The sequence below is a fragment of the Erpetoichthys calabaricus genome, chromosome 9 (genome assembly GCF_900747795.2).
Source record: "Erpetoichthys calabaricus chromosome 9, fErpCal1.3, whole genome shotgun sequence".
NCBI lineage: Eukaryota > Metazoa > Chordata > Cladistia > Polypteriformes > Polypteridae > Erpetoichthys > Erpetoichthys calabaricus.
The window spans coordinates 52,238,617-52,259,365 of record NC_041402.2 but is presented as its reverse complement, the minus strand read 5'-3'; the positions used below and the strand labels follow the sequence as shown (position 1 = coordinate 52,259,365).

The window sequence follows — 20,749 nt, the reverse complement described above, 5'->3', positions numbered from 1 at the left end:
CCAGTTTGTTAATTATTTACAGTACAGTAAGTGTTAATAAAACCAGATTGAATCTGTTTACTCGCTATATTTCTGCCAAAAATGAAGATACCCTATTTTTTACATATAATTTACATAGTACTGCAAGTAAATGCTAATTATACAGTATTTCAATTTTTGGAAGCCATTCTGTCAGAAGAAAAAAATCAACAAAATGTTCTCTAATACTTTTGTTATAGCTTATGGGCTTTCGTATTAATTACAGCCACACTTTGCACTTATTTTGTATATTATTTAGGTTTTTGCAACTAGTATGAGCTGTAGTTTTACAAATGTAATTACAGTATGTAAGAATATAAGAATGTCGATTTTTTTTTACAGCTTCTAAAACCAAATGAACAAAGTAGAACCACATGAAAAGTATGAACTATAAAAAAGTTACTTGATTTGTGTATAGAACAATATTAACAAATTATTTTTATTTAATACATTTTATTTTAGGAGGAACATAATTACAAAGTACACTGAATGTAAAATACATTGATAGGCTTATGATATGTTACAAGTAAAAGTTATAAAAAATATACAAATGTGAAGAAAACAGAAGGCATAATATTTTTAAGAGAACACTGCAAAGAGAACAGAGTCATTTGAGCAGATGATGCAGGCTGGTGACTTATAGCATACTCACTTTATATTATGGGAAATGTGAAGACGAGATTAATGATGTAACTGCAAAGGTGAAGAAGTAGTTCATCAAGTGATGAGAGTTGTTAATCAAGTGTATGAATAGACAGCTCAAGAAGATCATTTAGACAAGAGTGTGGCATATTAAGTCACATTGTTCAGCCACATGAAATTTGAGAAAAAGAAGAAATACGGAGACGAAAAATGTTTCAAACATTGATGTAAAAGAACATGGAGATAACAAAGTGGACTGATGATAAAAAGAACCAACATTTGAAGAAAGCAAATCATAAGGCAAATAAGAACAATGTGTTTAGGAAATGTAGAAATGAAAAATATATATATACACAAATACAGCAGGATATCTCATAGCTACTACCTTGCATCTTCTGGTAAGCTGCAGTTCTTACAGTTTCCCTGATGTGATGCATTGTCATCTTAATATATTTAACATCTCTCTCTCTCTCCCTCTCAAATTTTAACTGAGGGGCCCTGGACAGACATTCTTGGATAAACTGGCTGTCTTCCGTCTTCTTTCAGAGACAAGTATGAAGAAAAAGTAATTTTTTTTTTTTGGTCAACTTCAAGTCTGTCTTCTTAGCTACCGGCCACAAAACTGACTTATACATTAGAATATATTTATGATATACCGCATAGTTATTTATAAATACTCTTAAGATATTTGTTGTTTTTTGCAATCAATGCATATAAAATTGGTACAAAATAATTTCTTATACTGCAGCTTTCCAATTTAGACTTCAGGCGGTCGACAGGATAATTTACAATCATTGATCCAGACTGTTTTACCTAATTGGGGCAGTACTGAGAAACTTCAATTCATAAGAACTTCATAGACTTAAAAATTAATTGAAAAGTCCTCAGGCGTTTAACAGGTGGAATTTTGTGAAAACAAGGAACTCATTTACTCTGAATAAGCAGACTTAAAAGAAACTACAAACATCAGAATTGTTGTTAGTATCTTAGAATATATAAAAACACTGTATTTACTGCTGAAGTGTGTGCACTACTGAAAAAGTCGCAATCATTGCTTTGTAAATATATAGAAATGTACAATGAATCTGAATTTAACACATCATCTTTTGGGTCATCCCTCCTTTCATCTGCTGACCTATCCATATATCAATCCGTTCATCCATCCACTTTCCATTTTTGGGTTCACTTTTTTGAAGTCAGACACACCTTTTTATTCTTAAATGTCAGGCATCTTACAATATTTTCAATCAAATGGTTCCAGCTTCCTGGAATTCAGTTTAAAAGTATTAGGTGAGAGTCATGACCTAATACTAAATTAGGCACCGGGTAATCACAGGTAGGCAGTTGCCTTGAAAGCTTGCATATTGTAATCTGTTCAGTTAGCCAATAAAAGGTGTCATTTTGCTTGACTTCTCACTGTATCCATCATAGCTAACACGGTACAACACCGTACTACTACTTCCTATGTGTAAAACTTTACATTTACTGACATTACATTTTATCTGCCACACATCTGCCCGAGCCTTTATGCTGTCCACGTCCCTCTATAATCATTCAATCTGCCAATCCACCTATCTTGGTATCATCTGCAGATTTAACCAACTTGTTACTTGTGTTCCTATCCAAATCATTTATATATATTAAAAATAACAGCGGCTCTAGCACTGATCCATGTGGAACACCACTCTTACCATCAGCCAATTCTTATAAAGTTCCTCGCACCATAATCCTGTGCTTCCTGTCTCTGAGACAAATTTGCACACATTTATAAACATCACCCTAAATTCCCACCTCTTTTAGTTTGATGCCAAACCTCTCATGTGTCACCTTACTAAATGCTTTCTGAAACTCCAGATAAATAATATCATATACTCCACTTTGATCATACCCTTTAGTTGCTTCCTCCTGGAATTCCAGCATGTTAGTAAAACATGACCTCCCTCTTCTGTACTCAAGCTGCCTGTTCAGTAAAACTCCTGTACTTGTCATGTGTTGCTCAGTCTTATCCTTAATGATTCCTTCCATTAAATTCTCTGTGATGCACATTAAGCTTACTGGCCTATAGTTGCTTTGGTCTGCCAGATCACCCTTTTTATATAACAAGATAATATTTGCCATTTTCCAGTCCTTTGGAATTTCCCCAATGCACAGTGACTTACTAACATGCGTCAAGGGTTTATATATGTGCTCGCTAACCTCCTTAAGTGCTCAAGGGTAAATATTATCTGGTCCCGGAGATTTGTTTGATTTCAGCCTAAGCAGTACTTCTCCCCCTACAATTTCTAAATCCCTCAGTACCTCCTTATTAGTCCCTTTTACCGCTGGGAGGTTTACTTCCTCACTTGTGAAGACTTCAGAAAAATGCATGTTTAGAGCATCCGCAATTTCACAGTTTATATTTTTTAAATCCCCTATACTCTTCCTGATGCACTTCACTTCCTCCTTCATTGTTCTTTTACTACTAAAATACTGAAAGAATCCCTTTGGGTCATCTTTCACCTTATCTGCTATATTACTCTCTGTCTTTCAGCCTCCCCAATATCTTTCTTAAAGGTTGCCATCATGTTCTCATATGCTCTACGATTCACATTGGAGCTATCAGTCTTAAATGCCTTATACAGACTTTTATTCCTTTGCAGCTTATTTTTTAATTCTTTATATACCCCCTGTTGAGTTTTTTAAAATTTCCAACAAATTCCAAATTTCGGTATGTATGTACCTGTCCTGCATTACATGTTAAACCTGTTCCACTGCTCCTCGACTATCTCCACACTTAAAAGTCTATACCCTTAGACATTTGCATCTGCTCAAAATTTGCCCTACCAAAGTAAACCGTTTTAGTCTTTGCATCTACACTGTTCCAAAACACTGAGAAGCACATTATATTATGGTCATTGAGCCTAATGGTTCAATCACCTCTACACCTTCAATTCTATCCTGATTAATGTAAAATACTAAATCTAGTCAGACTTCGTCCCACGTTGGTGGTTTAACATACTGTGTTAAAAAACAGTCACTGATTACTTCTAAAAAGTCCTTCTCTTTTGCTCCACTATTTGCAAGGTTATCCTAGTTAATATTTGGGTCATATCCTAGACTGAAATTTTTTAGGTTCTCTCTATGATAGTCTGGTTTTTCACTGGGTACTCAGTTTTTCTTCACACATTCCAAATATGTGCAGGTTAGATTAACTGGCTTAGTATGCACAAGTACTGTATGCATATGTATTTTAGTGTCCCTGTGATTCCCAAAGCTGATAGGATAGGCATTGGCCCCAGTGAATCTGAACTAGATATAAGGGTTACAAAACAAATGAATAGATTCAGTGATTCACGCTACATTTAAATCTTAATTTAAGAACTTTCCTAAAGGGAGTGGCTCCTGAAATGGCAAGTCTTCCAGTGTTACAGAAAGATAATTTAAGATAGGCTAGTAACCTTTGAAAGTGACCACTCATCTTTGAAAAGGCCTGAGAAGTACAAAGGAAGAGATTAGGCATATCCTGCTAACTAGCTAAAAGGCAAGACCTGAACTTTGACAAGATTATTCAAACTGTTTGTTAAATAAGAGGACAACAAATGTTAGTTTCCTGGATACATAGTAACAGATGAGTTACATTCTTTTGCAACAATCAGACAGTATACAGAACCAATTAAGGCTAAGAGGACATTATATTATATAACAGTAGTGCTATGTTTAAAATATAAGACAAGTCAAGGTCTCATTTCAAAAACTGTGTGCATTTGTGGCTTCTATATTACAAAAATGACACAGAAATGCTAAGGAAAATGCAGAGAAGAGTGACTAGGTTAACTCCTGGACTTCAATGTGTGAGTTACAGAATGAAGAATGCCTAAAGGAGATTAACTTTTTCAGTTTAAGCAAACAAAGGTTTAGAGGTGACATGATTGAAGTTTTTTAAATTATTAAAGGAATTAGTATAGTAGATACCAGTTATTTCTTTCAATTATGTTCTACAACAAGAAAATAGGGAAATAAAGAGAACCATGTTAAGGGTAGATGTTGCACAAACAAATATTTCCTTCACAGAGAGAACCATCGGCACATGGAATAAATTAGCAGGCAGTGTGGAAGAGATTGGTATTTTAGAGACTTTCAAAACTCTACACCATGTTAATAGGATCGGCAAGCTTTGTTGGGCTAAATGTCTTGTTCTTGTCAAATTTGTTCCATGATCTCATACTCTAATGTTGTAAGTGATACTTGAGATGTGTTACATTTTTTTATTCTAAAGCTCTTCAGTAATATTCTGTATTTACAATGCCTTTTCAACAGGATAAAAAGACACGAAAGGAAAGAAAATATATTACTGTAATAATAAGACCCCAAACAACCAAGGACAGAGCTTGGAAAATGCAAACCTATCCAAACAGGCACTATATAATTCTCAGTTGGTGATGGTATCAGATAGTTTCTGCCCAAAGTACTACCAGATAACGTCATTCTTGACTTCCATGAATGGACATCACTTCTTGAAGGTAGCCCTGTTTCAACATACTATTTACACTTCGGTCTGTTTTGCTGAAGATACTGTAAGCAATGTGATATGTGAGAAGGTATCTACTAGATCATACCAGGGTTGTCTAGACCGTCATTTGCTTCCACTTATTTTATAGTAAGTTAGATTGTTCACTATAAAACATTAAAAAACTGGAATAAAGCAAAGAGAGGTTTAACAAGAGATTTTAAGGTGCATATATACAGTATTTTGGAATTTTTCCAAAATTCCTCTCAGTATTCATCTAGAGTTTTGCAATACTTTCTTGATCTTTTAACTACACTATTTCCTGTAACACTGTATCTGAATGAAATGAATGCTCTATGCCTTATACATAAAATTGGAACCAAACCATATCAGGTCAGTACGTCTGGTTGAGGACTGTATCCAGTTCAAATACTGGAATATCACAATATTAATTTGACATCCATTTTGTAAGTTTTCACAGATATCAAATATTCATTATTATGGCTGCTTTCATATATGGAACCTTTCCCTATGCCAATAAAGCTGACTAATTTTAAATACACATCATACTGAAATACAGTATATTAATTATGGAGGGTACAAAATAATGAAATGCATCAAAATATCTAAAGTTTTAAAAAGAAGCAAAGCTATTCTTAAGACCTTTTCTGAATAATTGTAACATGATTATAGATACGACATGATAAAGTTGTAATATCCAGAAGCACTCTTATCCAGACATTCTAAAAGCAAGACTCTTGTCATGCATAATGTGGTAAGAAACATTGTTAAATGTAAGCTAATAGTTTTGGGCTGTTTTTATTATACCTGAAGCATATATGTGCATACATTTTTATTTATGTATTTTTAATATATTGTTTAGTTACATAAATGATAAATGTTTAAAAGTAAACTACTCTATGGACTGGTTTATAATATACAGTAAGAAACCAATAATGCTAAATATTACTCTGTTCTGTCGCAAGCACGTGACTGCCAGCTAAATTAATTTCAAGGCTGACTGCCTTAGGTCAGATTACTCAGAAATAACCCTGACAGTGTTAGTTCTCACTTAGGAAGGTTCTTGATTACTAAGCAGTTATCAAAGTTTTGTGAGCCCCAAGATCAGAACAAGATTAACGATGTTAAAGTGAAACTTGATTCTTCACTGTTTTCCTCTCACTCCCTGCTGCTATGCCACATTTTTTTCAACTTGCTAACCCAAGTAGAAAACTTCCATTACCTTCCTGGGGCTTCCTTAGAATAGCATGGTCTATTTTAACTCCTGTTGTGTCTGGAGGGCAGCAAAAAGTGCCAGTGGTTAGTGCTGCTGCTTCACAGTTTCAGGTACCTACTGTGGGTTACATTTCCAGCTTGGTCCGTGGCTGTGTGAAATTTACACATTATTCTCATTTTCAGTTTTCCCTAACATCTTTTGCAATGTGTGCTAGGTTAATTGCATGTTATCTTATACCAAAATAAAAATGTACTCTACTATATTTTCTATTGGAAATAAAATCTGTAATATTTATCAGTTAATAGATGTATAAAAGGCATTTTTTCTGAGTACTCAGCATTAAGCCTCTCGAGTTTCAACCAAAAATGCAAAAATATTATTGATTTTTTTTAATTGCTAAGAGACATTTCTCAAATTTCCACCTTGCATTATTTTTTTATTAGTAGAAACCATGAGTGATGTTATGAAATAAAATAAAAACATAGACTTTAAAACTTAGACTGTGCCAATCCTCAGACTGCCAGTGGTATGTTAAAGGATAAGACAAAGTGCAGCAGAGAGCCTTAACTGATTATGTAAATGTATCACCATATGCCACCAGATAATGAATAAACCCTGTGCACTTAATACTTTGATTGGAGTCTATAGGCCATTGTAAATTAAAAATGTTGGTGCTGTTAGGTAAGGAGTAAAGGCTGTTGGGTTGGGGGGAAGTTGATGGTGTAAGTCTAACTTCTGTTTGATTGATTGTGCTGAAATAAATGCTGTTCTGCTTGACGTTTTCTGTAGTGGGGGTGGAGGGGCAGGGTGAAATGACTACAATTACACTGGCTGAGGGAGTGCTGAGTTAATGGAGCATGTTATTACTAATCAATTCCTCCTCCCTCCATTATGATACTGAAGTTAAGGCTAGATGCTAAATAGATTAGCCACATTTCACTGAAGAAAATCTACATAATAATAGAAATCCAGACACTAGCACAATCATTTGGCTTCTTTATGATAAAAATTGAAAATTAGTATTTTTTAAATGAATTTTGAAAACTAGTTGTAATACTTAATAAAAAGGAAACTTTACCAGTAAATGAATGGGAAAATGAAATATTCTCAGTTATCATATTTAATGTTGAAATCTGTGTTCAAAGGTTCAAACCCAAACTTACAAATGCTGCTTTTTAAAATCTGAATATTCCAAACAATACACTGCTCATCATTCAGATAAGAATAACAAAGAGCAGAAGTATCTGACAGCTGGTTTTAGTCTGGTGTGTTGGCAGATGTTCAACTTGTTGGAACAAGTTCAAGATATTAAAGGACTTTTTAAAGCTCGTTGCAGTCAGCTCCTAAGACTGCATTTTTTGTAGTATAAAAGCTCTGTGATGTGAGTAAAGAGCATGTGACATATACTACAGTAAATATCCTGTTGCCATTTAAGCAAATATACTGGTACTTTACTAATTCAATAAAGTAGTTACCTACTGCAAATTTAAAAGATGTCACAAGTACAAAAGGTCATTAAAACCTAAAATAGAAGGTGGCATACCAGGAGGAGGATGAAATAATGGCAGCTCTCCGTCCCTAGAATAATGCAAAAGAGGCAAAATATTTATACAAAATGTGTTTATTGCCAAAATGTACAGGGAGAACAGAAAAAGAATGGAATCCTTTTACCATTCTGGGCCTATGTATGCAGTGGTTCAACTCCGTTCTTAATAATGGAGACTTACCCACTGCCCACCTTTTTAAGGACCACCACAAAGTACTCCATGCATTACCTCTGTTTTATCTGTCTTTTTTTCGCTCATGGCGCAGCCCCATCCTGCTGCCAGTAAACTTTTTTTGTCCAACTCACCTCCCAGCTATCACCTCACTGATCCAATTGCTAGAAGCAGCTTTTAAAACGCTTCACTGAGATCACTGTTGTGGTGAATGGTGGATCAGTATGATCCCAAGGCCAAGAAGCTAGAGCCCTTTTTTAGTTCCTGAGACCACAAAATGTGTAAATTCTGTTTTGTTTTAAAAGATGGTGGACTATAAAGTAGCTTCTGAATATCTTGTCTTCTTAAAAGAGTAGCATGGCTTCCCAGCAACCTGGAGGACATGTATTAGCCCCTTGTCAACTGCTCAAGGCATTTCTATTTGTCAAAGTCATTTATCTCTAGCATCTGCTGGACCACCTGCCCTATAGTATCCTAGTAGAACACTGCACACTTCTTCTTAGGTCACTTGTCTTTCATCCTCTGTATCTCCTTCTCTCATACGGGTGCTGTAGCTTTCAATTGTCTCTCTGTGGCACTCAGTAAACTTATAGGGCTCACCAACCCCTGGCAGCACCTGACTTCTCAGACTGGCCTGCTGGTTTTCCAGTGTGGGCTTTTTGTCTCTCTCTTATATTGCTCTATTGACTTCACATTTGTCCTGTACTGGACTTTTCTCTCAGGCAATTACTTTTCTACCAAGCAACCAATAACTTATGCTATGTTTTGGTAGCTGAACCTGATGTTTACTTTGATATAGTAAAGATCTGACTAAAGATATATTTCACCTTCATGTATGCCAAACTGCATTCCTCCTGTTCAACCATTTGGCCTGAAGTTAATGATATAATTGGGGAATACAATTAATGCTCCTATTTTGATTTCAAGAACAGGAATTGAATAATCTGTTTCAAACTAAAATAGACGCTAATATTTTTAAAAAATCCATTTAAAATGAAAACCTTTTCTAAATGTAGTAGTAGACAGTTCACAAATATGCATTTAACACATAACTGAAACTATGGATGATAAACTGGACAGAGACAAATGCAGAGCTGCCAGAATCCAAACAAATATACCATATTGATTTAGTGTGGCACTATGTTAGCGTGCATCTGCAAAGGAAAAAAATTTAAAGGTTATTTACATGTTGAAAAGGAAATAAGGTTAAAGACACAACATTTCAGCACCAGATGAAAGCTATGTAGTTGAAATGCTGAGTCTTTAACCTTCATTCCTTTTCAGCATATAGATAATCCTTAAACAAGAGAAATACATTACCTCATCTTTTTTACTGCCATTGAAAGTTATTTAAAGTCTCGTCTGTTCTTTTACTGCTTCATTAGTGATCTGATATTTGAGAACAGAACAATTTTTGCACAAGAAGAGTTAGTGCCCGAGAAAACTTTTGCTGCTGGAAAATCCATTGTATCCATGTGAAATTTCCCAGTAGGCATTACTGGTGGTCTTCAAACAGTGTAACTCTACCAGATTCTCTCTGCCACTTGTGCCCCTGTAATGACCCTAGGACATTTATGCATATAAAATAGTTTTCATCTCCAGTTTTGGCTTTCTGGACTCTAATCTCTTACTCGCTGCCTTCAGTGCTACTACTTTCTATACCCCTCTTGCCACATATTTTTATACTCAGAACTTTCTGGCCTTGTTCTGTCAGGACATCAGTGCAAATTCTTATGTTTGGGCACTGTGGTTGCTAAATGTCTTCTTCCCTCCAAGTGGAAGACACCAGATCTAATTACACTGAAGAACTGTCTATCTAACTTTTACAACCTGATCCTTCTGGAGTTGTCTGCATTACGAATTAATGGAGCATTCAGTGAATCCATTCACAACTGGGATTTTGCTGCTTTCACAGTTAAGAGACTTGTGATGTAGCTATTCCCTAGGACAAGTATAGTGGTGTGGTTGGTTGGTGGTATGGCATGGAATGTGAGATAGGGTAGCAGGGGTGGGTGAGAGGCACCATGTAGATTTATTTCACAGGTTGATTGCTTCTCATTTTGACCGACTAATTTCTTTTTTACTTTGTTAAATAAAATAAAAAACACATCACAAAAAAGTATCTCTACTTACATATCTGAAAAGAGATAGATTAATGTGCATTTCAAGTCTTAAGTCAAAGAATATTAAGAGTTGAAGGCAAGTATTTAATGGTATACAAGAATAAGTTCAAGTTATTTGTGATAAGGTATGTAGCATTTCCCAAAAGACAGGCAAAGAGTTAAGCTCTACAAAGGAAAACCTGGCTTAATGATTTTTTTGCTTTCCAGTCAGTGCTATGATTTTATCTCCATTTTGGCATAGTGAATCAGAGACATATTTTAATCATGTTGGGGGTGTATTAAAACTGCCTTTACTATATAATAATAGTATAAAGAAACCAATCCTGCTGCTTCTCATTGTGTCACTTTGTTAGATGGATCCTAGACATACTTTTTGGCAGGCAGATAACAGTCGGGTTGTCATTAACTTGATACAAATCCAGTCAATTAATAATACTTTATTTAATATAGAGTCATTCACACCGAGATCTATTACAAGCACTTTACTGCTCAGTTCATACTGCAGCATACATACAGGCATATCTTTGCACTTATGATTTCATAATTGTTCAGACTCAAAGAGTAATAAGTATCATGTTTAACATTATGTGCATATATTCTACAAATATCACATTTTACTGATAATGTATGTTGCAACACATTTAATTACCTGTAAGCCAAACCAACAAATTTTATTTTCTTTGTACAAGGTATAAGAATATTGATTTTTGTCTATTGTTTTTCCTTAAAATATAAAGTACTTTCAAACAGACTCTTATTTAAAGATTCTGAAATAGTTTTGTACAGTATTACTACATATCTTTATTTTCTCAAGTCAACACAAGTGTATCTGGCATCTCTCTCTGTTGAATATTATGTTAAGAAAAAACCCTAAATGTCAAAAGTAACGGTTTGTGTATACTTAAATACACCAAATAAGGATGTTTATAGGGAAATACGTATTATTTAAAGAAAAGTAAACCTGTGGCATCATGAAGGCACTAGTTGGATGCATTTCCCACTTTCTATCCTTTTAATTTATGCCCAAACACTTTTTTATTTTCATCTTTGTTTTGTCTGGGATTAACATCTGAGGTACCCTATGTAACAACATAACTTAATGACATCTGGTAATGCCAACTTGTCCACACTCGCACAAAGATGAGTTTTGTGGACTTCTCTTTCTCTGCATGGCCTTTGCTATTCCTTTCCCTTGTTTGATGCTATGTTTGAGGTCTCTTCCAAATGCTGTCACACACTGACACACATGCAATATTTTTTTTTTGTCTTCCAAAGATGTATAACTTAAGTGTGTGTTCTCACTGTGATGGACTGGTGTCCTGTCCAGGTGTTGGTTCCACCATGCTCCCAGTGCTTGCTGGGATAGGCTCTAACTACCCCAGGACCCTCTCATGGATAAGTGGGTTAAGAAAGTGAATGAGTGGATGCATTCTACACTACTAAGAATCTGGATTTACTGTTTCACTATTCATCAGTTTGATTAATTTGATACTGTATTACATCATGTAGTCCTTTACCAAAATGGATTATTATGAATGTGTTTATTAACCGTGATCTAAATGAGGATTATAATGTACCTAATACTTTACAGGGATGTTTATGAATAGTGTAAGGCTAATGATATTCTGAGGTGTGATTACGTTAGTAAAGGCTTAACACACATTGTAAATTGTCAGAAATGCTATTGGAGAGGAAGGCACTATAGATCAAGCTCTGTTGATATTTGTTTTTTTTATTTTGCCTCTTATTTATCGAACCTCACACTTACACTTGATTGATCTGTACCTGATCATTAAACATATACTTAGACTAAAAGAAACTCACACAAATACAGTAAATTTTTAAACTTAACACCAAAGACACCCCAATTAAAAACAATGTAGGGTGCAAACACTGTGAGTTGGCAACACTATAAATTGAATAATCAGGGTGTTTTAAATAAGCTCTTTCAGATCTACATTAAGAAACATGAAAGTGCTATTCATCTCACAGTACCTAAAGCAGAAGTTTGTAATTGCTTAAATATTTTTTAAAACTGCCACAGCTCTACAGTGTACGCAATTTATTGATTATATGAATAGCTTTTAGCATAATCTGTATTGGGCAGCTTCAACATAAATTAGCACAGATGCTTCATGAAATGTATTTTTCCTCATAATATCCCTGCAACCCTAAACTGGACTTAGTGGTTGCAAAAAACTAATCGATGGATGGACACTATAGTTCTTAATGAATTATGGATACATATGTATGGACGTTTACTTAAAAAACCAAAGGATAACAAAAACTATAAAAGTAATATAGACATTTCACTAAAATAATGACACCAATGATAATTTAAGATACAGTACTTGGCCACTGTTCTATCAGATAGATGTCAACAACTATTTTATACTACAGTATGCCTGCCTAATTGCCTTTCGTTTATAGCAATAGTGCTTTTTTCTCTTTATTAAACTGACCAATACTATTAAAGATGAACCAATAATTATATTGACATATATCTATATTTAACAATGCCATGTTTTGAAATGTTTTGAATTTGTGCTTTCCCTTGCTCAATAAAGTAACATATTCTGGCATTCTCAGTTCCACGTAATCCATTTCAGATTGGAATGGGTGTGAGCAACCATTTAAAGTGAAATTTAAGATTACATTTTCTAAGTTAAGGCAAATGTGGCTTAGTTTTATATTACTTGCCCACTAAGTGAACAGTAGGTCAGCAGGACTACAGAAAAAAATAACTTTTTATTGTCTAATCAAAATGTTAACATTGGTTGAAAGTGCGAGTTATTCTGTTTCAAATGGTGTATAAGCTCTTAAAATATTAAACAAAAATACAAAGTAACTATTGGAAAAATAGCAAAGCTGACAAGCGTGTTTTGAAAAAGGTAAGTAAATAATTAGATGCAGATAATACAAAAGAACAGTGCTTATTATCTACATGAGTTTCCAGTTAATTCAGAATCATATTCAGAATGTGTTTTGCTTTAGCTCCCACATTTGCACACAAACTAAAATCCTGATTAATAAAGTAGCTGCAACTACTCAGTGCCTTGGAGTCTAAATGAAAATTTAATTTATACTGATGTAAAATGTTATTTATGCAGGAAGCAGAATGGCATGCTTTTTTTATCTTTGGAAATTCTGAACATTTTAAAATCTGCTTTGCGATTAATAGTAGGCCAAAAGACTGAACTGTGAATTTAGTGCCTCAGGACTGCCAGTGACTCCTTTTTAAAATTATGCTTGTTTGAAAGGAGAAGAGTTATTTTTATTAGAGACTCTGCTATAAGTAAAACAACAATGATTTCAGTATTGTTTTAAATATAATGCACAGTTTATTTAAACAAAAGATATGAACTATTGATTTACTGTAGAGTCTGAACAGGTTAATTGGGACTGTTCCTAGATTTTGGAGACAGAAGGCTGAACAAAGACCATACTGTATATTTATTTGATAGGATTTAAAGTGTTGCTGAGCACCATGACATCACTAGAACTGAAAAACTCAAAGAGAACTGTAAATGATCAACTTTCTATGAAATATTCATAAAAAAAACCAAATCATAAGTAGATGTTACCCAACACTTTTTGTTTTCTTTTTAATGTATTTCTTTATTAATATTTATATATGAAGGTGGCTCAGTACTTAGCATTGCTCTCGAACAGCTCCAGGAGATTAGGCTGGCCTGCTCACTGTCTGTGTGGAGTCTGAATGTTCTCCCTGTGTCTGCAGAACTTTCTCTGTGGGTCAGTTAGCACATTTTAAAAAGGTCCATTCCATGTGACCTGTGATAGACCTATGTCCCACTCAGAATTTCTTCCTGCCTTGCACCTAACACTCTCAGTTTAGATGTGAGCTCCCAGAAAAACTGAAAAAAATAGACCAAGCAAATTCAATGGATAAATGGATGGATTTACTTAAGGAACTCATGTTTTTTATCCGTAGTTGCATTTGATTAGGACCAAAATAAGTGTTCTAGCCCCTTTAGTTTGCTTGACAGACAGACAGATTAGCATTTTATATGTAAAGAATTTGGGTAAGAGTAGATTAGGAAATGTTCACAATCATATAGTCAGCATTAAAGCTGCATTTTGTCATTTTATTGTCAATTTCCTTGGCTAACTGGCATTGTTAATATTCCAGTTAAGGCAATAAAATTAATAATAGATTGTAATTTATTAACAAGATGTTCAGTAGTTTTAGTTGTTAACAGAATTTTTATATTCGTAATATAAAATGTGGCAGACTCTTCTAAAGGTATTACTTCAATTACATTATGAAATAGTTTGCTGTAGTACTCACATTTGAAATCACTAAAACATGACTTGACTGTGACATGTGCAGAATTTTTTTTAATTATCATATTTAGCACTTTTACTGAAAAACACAGGTACTAAAAGAAATACTTCATGAACAATAGAAGCCTTTGTCCGATATGGAGGTCTTTATATTTAGCCAATATGTTACCTAGTTCAGTAAGCTAAGTCAAAGTTAAACATACTTTCTATTCAGTAAAATGAATATCTAATTCATAGGCATCTCCAAAGCATAGGTTTGCACGAATACCTGTACAGTAAATATTTTTTGTGTTTAAGATGGAGAGAGTATAAATGTTGGGTTTTTTTTCCTAACTTCGGGTGATAAATGATTCAACTATGATCACACTGTGTATAATAAACAACTTGTGAACTTTTTTTATATTTTTGTGGTATTTCTCATAATGAGCAGCACTGCAAAGCAATAAAAAGCAAATGCAGAATAAATTAATGCAGTGAATATCCATATGGATAGATACATAGTATTATGCTGAATTTGAAAAAAATAAAACACTGAGTGTAGTGGAAAAGCAGTTTTCAAAATGTAAAGTAAAGTGGATCTGTACAAAAGGTTTAAGGGACCAGCTTTTGCAGAGGGGGAATGGCACCAAACTGAGTGACATTTCTCCCGACAGCCATATTATAAGAACTTCCCACAGAGAGACACATTTAAGTGGTCCCTATGATAAGCAGCATTCTACTGCAATTGAATTCCCAAATTTATTAGGCTCATAGAAGACCTCATAAGCCAAAACCCAGTGTAGTACAGGGTGTATTGGGGGGATTTCTGTACTTGAAGCTTTTAAAAAATATATATTTAAAGCAATATATAACACTTCAGCAAAATTACATTCAATATCTGTTAATACATTTTTGTCATTGTTTTTAATTAGTTAAACTTGAATACTGCATACACTTTTTACAATACTACAAACAAAATATTTTAAAGAAGAAATTCTTTAATATAGAGGTAATTTAATTTTACAAGTATAAAAATAAGGTTCTCTTTGTTTACTCGAGTATATATCATTTAAAGCAATGAAAGGAAAGGCTGTGACAGACTAGAATTGTTTTGGTTGATTAAGTTTTATATACATTTTCATTTCTGGCTGAGCGCTTCCTTATTTTTCCACTTAACCTAGCATATGCCTAGCATTAAGCTTTATGACTTGTTTCTTGAGTAACCGGCTTTACTGAATTACAGTATATTTACACAATCTTTTTAAAGCTGCTTAGGTCTGAGCTAATTTTCTGGGAAGAATTTCTTAGTAAAAATGTAATAGAACTTGGTCAGAAAGCTACCGAATGCTTTATCTACGGAAAAGAACTTCAGCAAAAGTGAAATTCAGACCAGAAGTCTTACAGAACTGTAAAAAGTTTTAATGAAAGCATGTTTCATGTTTGTATCAAAGGTGCTCATATCACAAGAAATGTTAGCCAGACTTTATTTTATATAGGCCTATCTCTTTTCAAAAGATCATTCGTCAAGAAAATACTGAAAAAAAAAAATTGCCGGTAGGAACGTGAAATCCGCCACACCGTGTTATTTTTAAATAGTATATGTGTCTTGATGATATTAAAAATGATGATTATATCTTCAGTTCAGAACTGAAGGGTGCCCTTTTTCCATTTTCCGTCGCACGTTGACATGCCATATACATGGCACACTCCAATTCAGACGCTTTTTCCTTTTCCCTAAACTTTTTTTTCCTTGCAGTCCAAAGTGGTAATGTGACACTGAAGGTAACAGAAGCCAGTGACTAGAAATATGTTAATCCTGACAAACTGCCAGAGCATTAGCCTGAGCCACGGCAAGATTGAATTCTGCTTCCCGGGAGACTTCGGGCAACACCGGTGGTAGCGCTCCATCTTTTTGAATGCCCCTCTGGGAGTAGAGCCACATGTGCCAGAAGGCAGGCCTCGATTCTCGAAAGAGCAAGAGCCCCCTCTAGCGAAGCCACATTACCAGTACAGCAACCGAAAGCGCCGAAGTGGAAAATAGGTGCGCGCACTTAAAGGGAAGAGGACGAAGGAGGAGGGATCGATTGCACCAAATAATCAACATGTGGGCATACAATCACAGTAAGGCGTTGCTTTATGTCATTTTTCCGCGCAACAATCAGTACGTTTGACGCACTTAAGTAGTAACTTTTTGCAATTTATTGATGTCTAAAAAGACATTTACATCCACTTCTTTTCCACAACTAGGAATGAATTTACAAGAAAATAGTTTCCATATCGCTCCATGGAAGGTTTGTAATGCTGTTCACGCAAAAAAAATCGCCATCAACTGACCAACAAAGGTAGAAGCAAGACGCCCATCCAAGCGAGCGAAATTATAAGCAGACAGATTCGAGAAGAGAACGTCCAAAACACAGCAGCGGCACAGTGCTTCTCCATCAAGGGCAAGAAAACAATGCTGTTTACTTGGAGCGGCTGATGCATCACTTCATAGTTCACACAAAAGCTTCTTTTTAAAGCACAAAGAGTCGGGAAAACTTCAATGATGTATTAATTCGCTTATGCGTTATCCAGAATTCTTAATTAGAATTCCTCACGCCTATCAAACAACTGACCGTTGCTGTATATCAGAATTCTGTACAGCTGCACATTTTGAATGCAAGCAAGAAACGAACGACGCGGCGGAGTCTTACATATGCATTATGAAATTTTCATGAAGCAATTGCTTCTGCTCCTAGAAAGATAACTTAGAACACCAGCTAAATGGCAGCGTACTCAAATATGGAGGTGGAAGCAAAGCAGATAAACACAGGATTTTCCCCTCGGGCTCTCTGACCATTCAGCTTTTGTATACAACACACTGTAGACTCGGTATAATCTTCGGAGAAAGTGTGACGTGCAGATTGGCTCGAGGTGCAAGCAGTACACTAAACCAGGATATGCTGGTAGTTTAACTAACACACAGGAGCACACACACAGAGTGAATCCTCGCCCGTTAATTGCGTAATCAATTTGCCTGACAGTTTACTGCAATTAGCCGGAATATGCAGTGATCAGGAATAGATATATGAATTTACATAAGAAATGAGCTCCAGTCAGTTCGACGAGAATGTGTAATTAGCAAGCAATTACCTATGACATAATGCGAGACTACATACAGGGGATTTTGCTTATAATTAACATCTTTTGGCGACATATGCCCCGAATCGTTTCAAAACTGTATCTTTGATATGCAGTAATATCGATCACAAATAAGCCAGTTATACATTTTCAATTGCCTTTGTCTCTGAACTGCATTTATGCCTTTTTATTACAAGACAATGCTAAATACATGAGATCGGGCAACTATACGTTGATTGGTGTTCATTACCTTTGCATAGACTAGCAAAGGTATTGTCGCTTCACTGAAACACGTCAGCAAGGCAAAAGCGGCTTTCAGAAGAATAATCCTTTAGAGGGAGAGAGAGAAAACAAAACTAATATATTGGATGAAATAAAATCAAAGGAGCTCCAGTTACAGATGAGCCATTTTACACATGTAAATGCTGGATGCCCTGCGCATGTGTTCAGTGCAATGTACTGATGACTTTTACCGCATACGTTTACGACAATATAGAAAAGTTTTTAATATCACACAGGCTTTTGGCGTCTTCTGTGATTAACAATGATGTCTGTGAGTTTTCCATAAGCTGGCTTCGTGAAAAAGATATTAGTTGCACATACGTAAATGCTAAAATTACAAAACTGCGGCAAAACACCAGAAGGAATCCGTAAACCTTGATCGACGCGCGTATTTTACTATTTTTCAGACCTTCGGGAACTTTAGAGGCCTTTTTCATAACGGTGTAAGGCGGTCCTGTAAAATAATGCGTTATCAGCAGTGCATAGTTTTGTAGTCCTTCAACATTAATACTGGGGGGAAAACATCAATAACACATTTTTGAAGTGCAGCATATAGTCACATACAACGACGTAAACATTCGGGGCATATTTACATATCCTGCGGAATGTCTCCATACAAATAAATGTTCATGAAGCTATTAAGTTTGGCTCCGAGTTAACCCTATTTGTAGACATAATGACCTCTAAAAATACAGGGATTACGGAATAAGTGCGTTTTCTAACGTTCTGCAAAGGTGCAGAAAGCGTACTGCTTTACACCAACGTCTATTGCCATCAGTTTTCAGCACAATAAATTAGCTCCATGTCGACAGAGTGTTAAGTGCATTAAAAACCTTAGTTGTGGTTATTGTGCGTGATTAGGTTATCTAGTGCCTGGTCATTTATTACATATTGTAAACGTATCAATAAAGAGGCCAATACTGACTGCCCTGTGCCACAATATCCAAATGATGAGGCAAAAAAGGAAAGAAATGGATGTGATGTGCGTTCATTTTTATTAATGTATAGTACACGGCAGGGATTTCTCTATCAATAGAGCAATTCTTGAAACTGGATAAAGTGGGTTCAGAAAATGGATGGACGGGTCGTTTATAAAGGATTCACTATATATAGATTGCGGAATGCCCACATTATGACTTTTGCACACTTCACACGTTACTGCCGCCTGCTATTTTTCCTTTGGTTGTGCTTCTATATCTTCTCATTACTCGCGTAATATAGTATACACTAAATTACCTGGAATTTTATAGACTTCTGACGTGCTTAGTGTTGCTAAAAAGTTGTGATCTAATCAGCAGAGGAAAAAAATAACGATGAATGCCATTGAAAGACCCTAAGAAAGCAAAAGAGAAGCAGAAAGAAATACATAAAAACGCAAAATAAATTTAAGAAGTATACAGAATCCAAAACGATGTTATCAAAATAATAAAATTCCTTACCTTCCAGAACGATTTATTAAAAGCTTTGCCAGCGCAGAGTGAAAACGGGCAGTCCCATTAGCAACTAGAGGCTCTGGTGGTTACTCTTCGGGAAAAGGGAAGAGCATCCTACACCTTCAAGTCGTGTATATTAATACTCCAGGTCCAAGATTGTCATCCGAGCCAAAAGGTAGGAAATCAATACGTACGAATAAGAAAGGAATGGAGAAGACAGAAAAAAAGGCAAATGAGAATATAGGAAATCAAATTGTAGTATCCCCCGATCTATCCAGTAATGCAATCTCTTTATTCTTTCTCTGTTCCTCAGTCTGTATGCGCCTCTCTTTCCTGCTCCCTCCGTTTGTCAGACACACTTCAGAAAAAAATGCATGTATCATTGGAGGCAGTTACACTGGCGATACCGTTGGTGACTAAGTAGAGCCTGCCCCTTCCCCCTTTACATATATATATATTTCCAGATGGAAGCAGTTTCTCAAATGTCACAATGATCCAGCCAGCACAGAAATAATAGCTTCAATGGTTAAACTGGCTTCAGAAACCTTCGTCCAATCAGAGCACAGGGATGGAGCCAAGATCCTCCCTGGGGACCCAACGGCCTTCCAAAGGGAGAAAGAAGAAAAAAAAAGAAGAAAGAAAGAAAAGAAAAAAAGAAATAATACTTTAAAAAGAAATTGTGACAAAACCCAAACACGAGATGAATTGCAATAGCGACAAATCTGTGTGAAAGCAACGAGTATAACACAATGACACGTCCTCGATACGTAGCGGCGAATTAAGGTACGTGTCAGAAAGAAAAGTGGAAGACTGGAACTGATTCCAAGACAGGATTTGTGCCGAAAGAAAAAAAAATCAAGAACATGTAATTTTCTATTTTTCTTTCGTTTTTCTTTATTATAGTGTACTCTTCGTCCAATTTTTATTTTTTGGGAATATTTTCGTCTGCCCATCATGTTTTCAGAGACGCCTAACGGGGAAAGCCGCACCGTTACTCAGCCTGAAGTGATGCTTTCTACTTATACAGGGCAGCGCGTCTTGTTAACGACACCCCTTTGAGTCTGAAAACACTAATCAGTTAGCGGGCATTGGGACTATGAAAAACAAAACATGAAAACACTAATTCTGAGTTTCGGATTCTACGACTTAACTTTTTTTAGTTAGCATGTATCAACCGTCAGATCGGAAGTCATATATGTAGAAGGAATGCTGTACTCCCTGTCTCATAATCAAAGCTATTGGTCTGCTCTGCATGAATCTGTCACTTGGTTGTCGTTTTCCCTACTGATATCACCCACAAAAAACGACTTTAACTCAGTTTTGTATTTCGTTAATCCTTACACTCCTGCGCATCAATGATCTAGGGCTTGCTGGGCTCACACGCATGTACACGCCCTGAAACCACG

The 20,749-nt window shown here is 35.5% G+C and overlaps 1 protein-coding gene across 1 annotated transcript in view; it reads right to left on the bottom strand.

Moving 5' to 3' along the window:
- cdh11 (cadherin 11, type 2, OB-cadherin (osteoblast)) overlaps positions 1-20,341 on the bottom strand; it is a 133,281-nt gene extending 112,940 nt beyond the window's left edge. The window contains exon 1 of the mRNA XM_028809637.2: positions 19,350-20,341. The gene's annotated coding sequence lies outside the window, so the exon portion shown is untranslated. The remainder of the gene's footprint in view (positions 1-19,349) is intronic.
- Between the last annotated feature and the right edge of the window lie 408 nt (positions 20,342-20,749).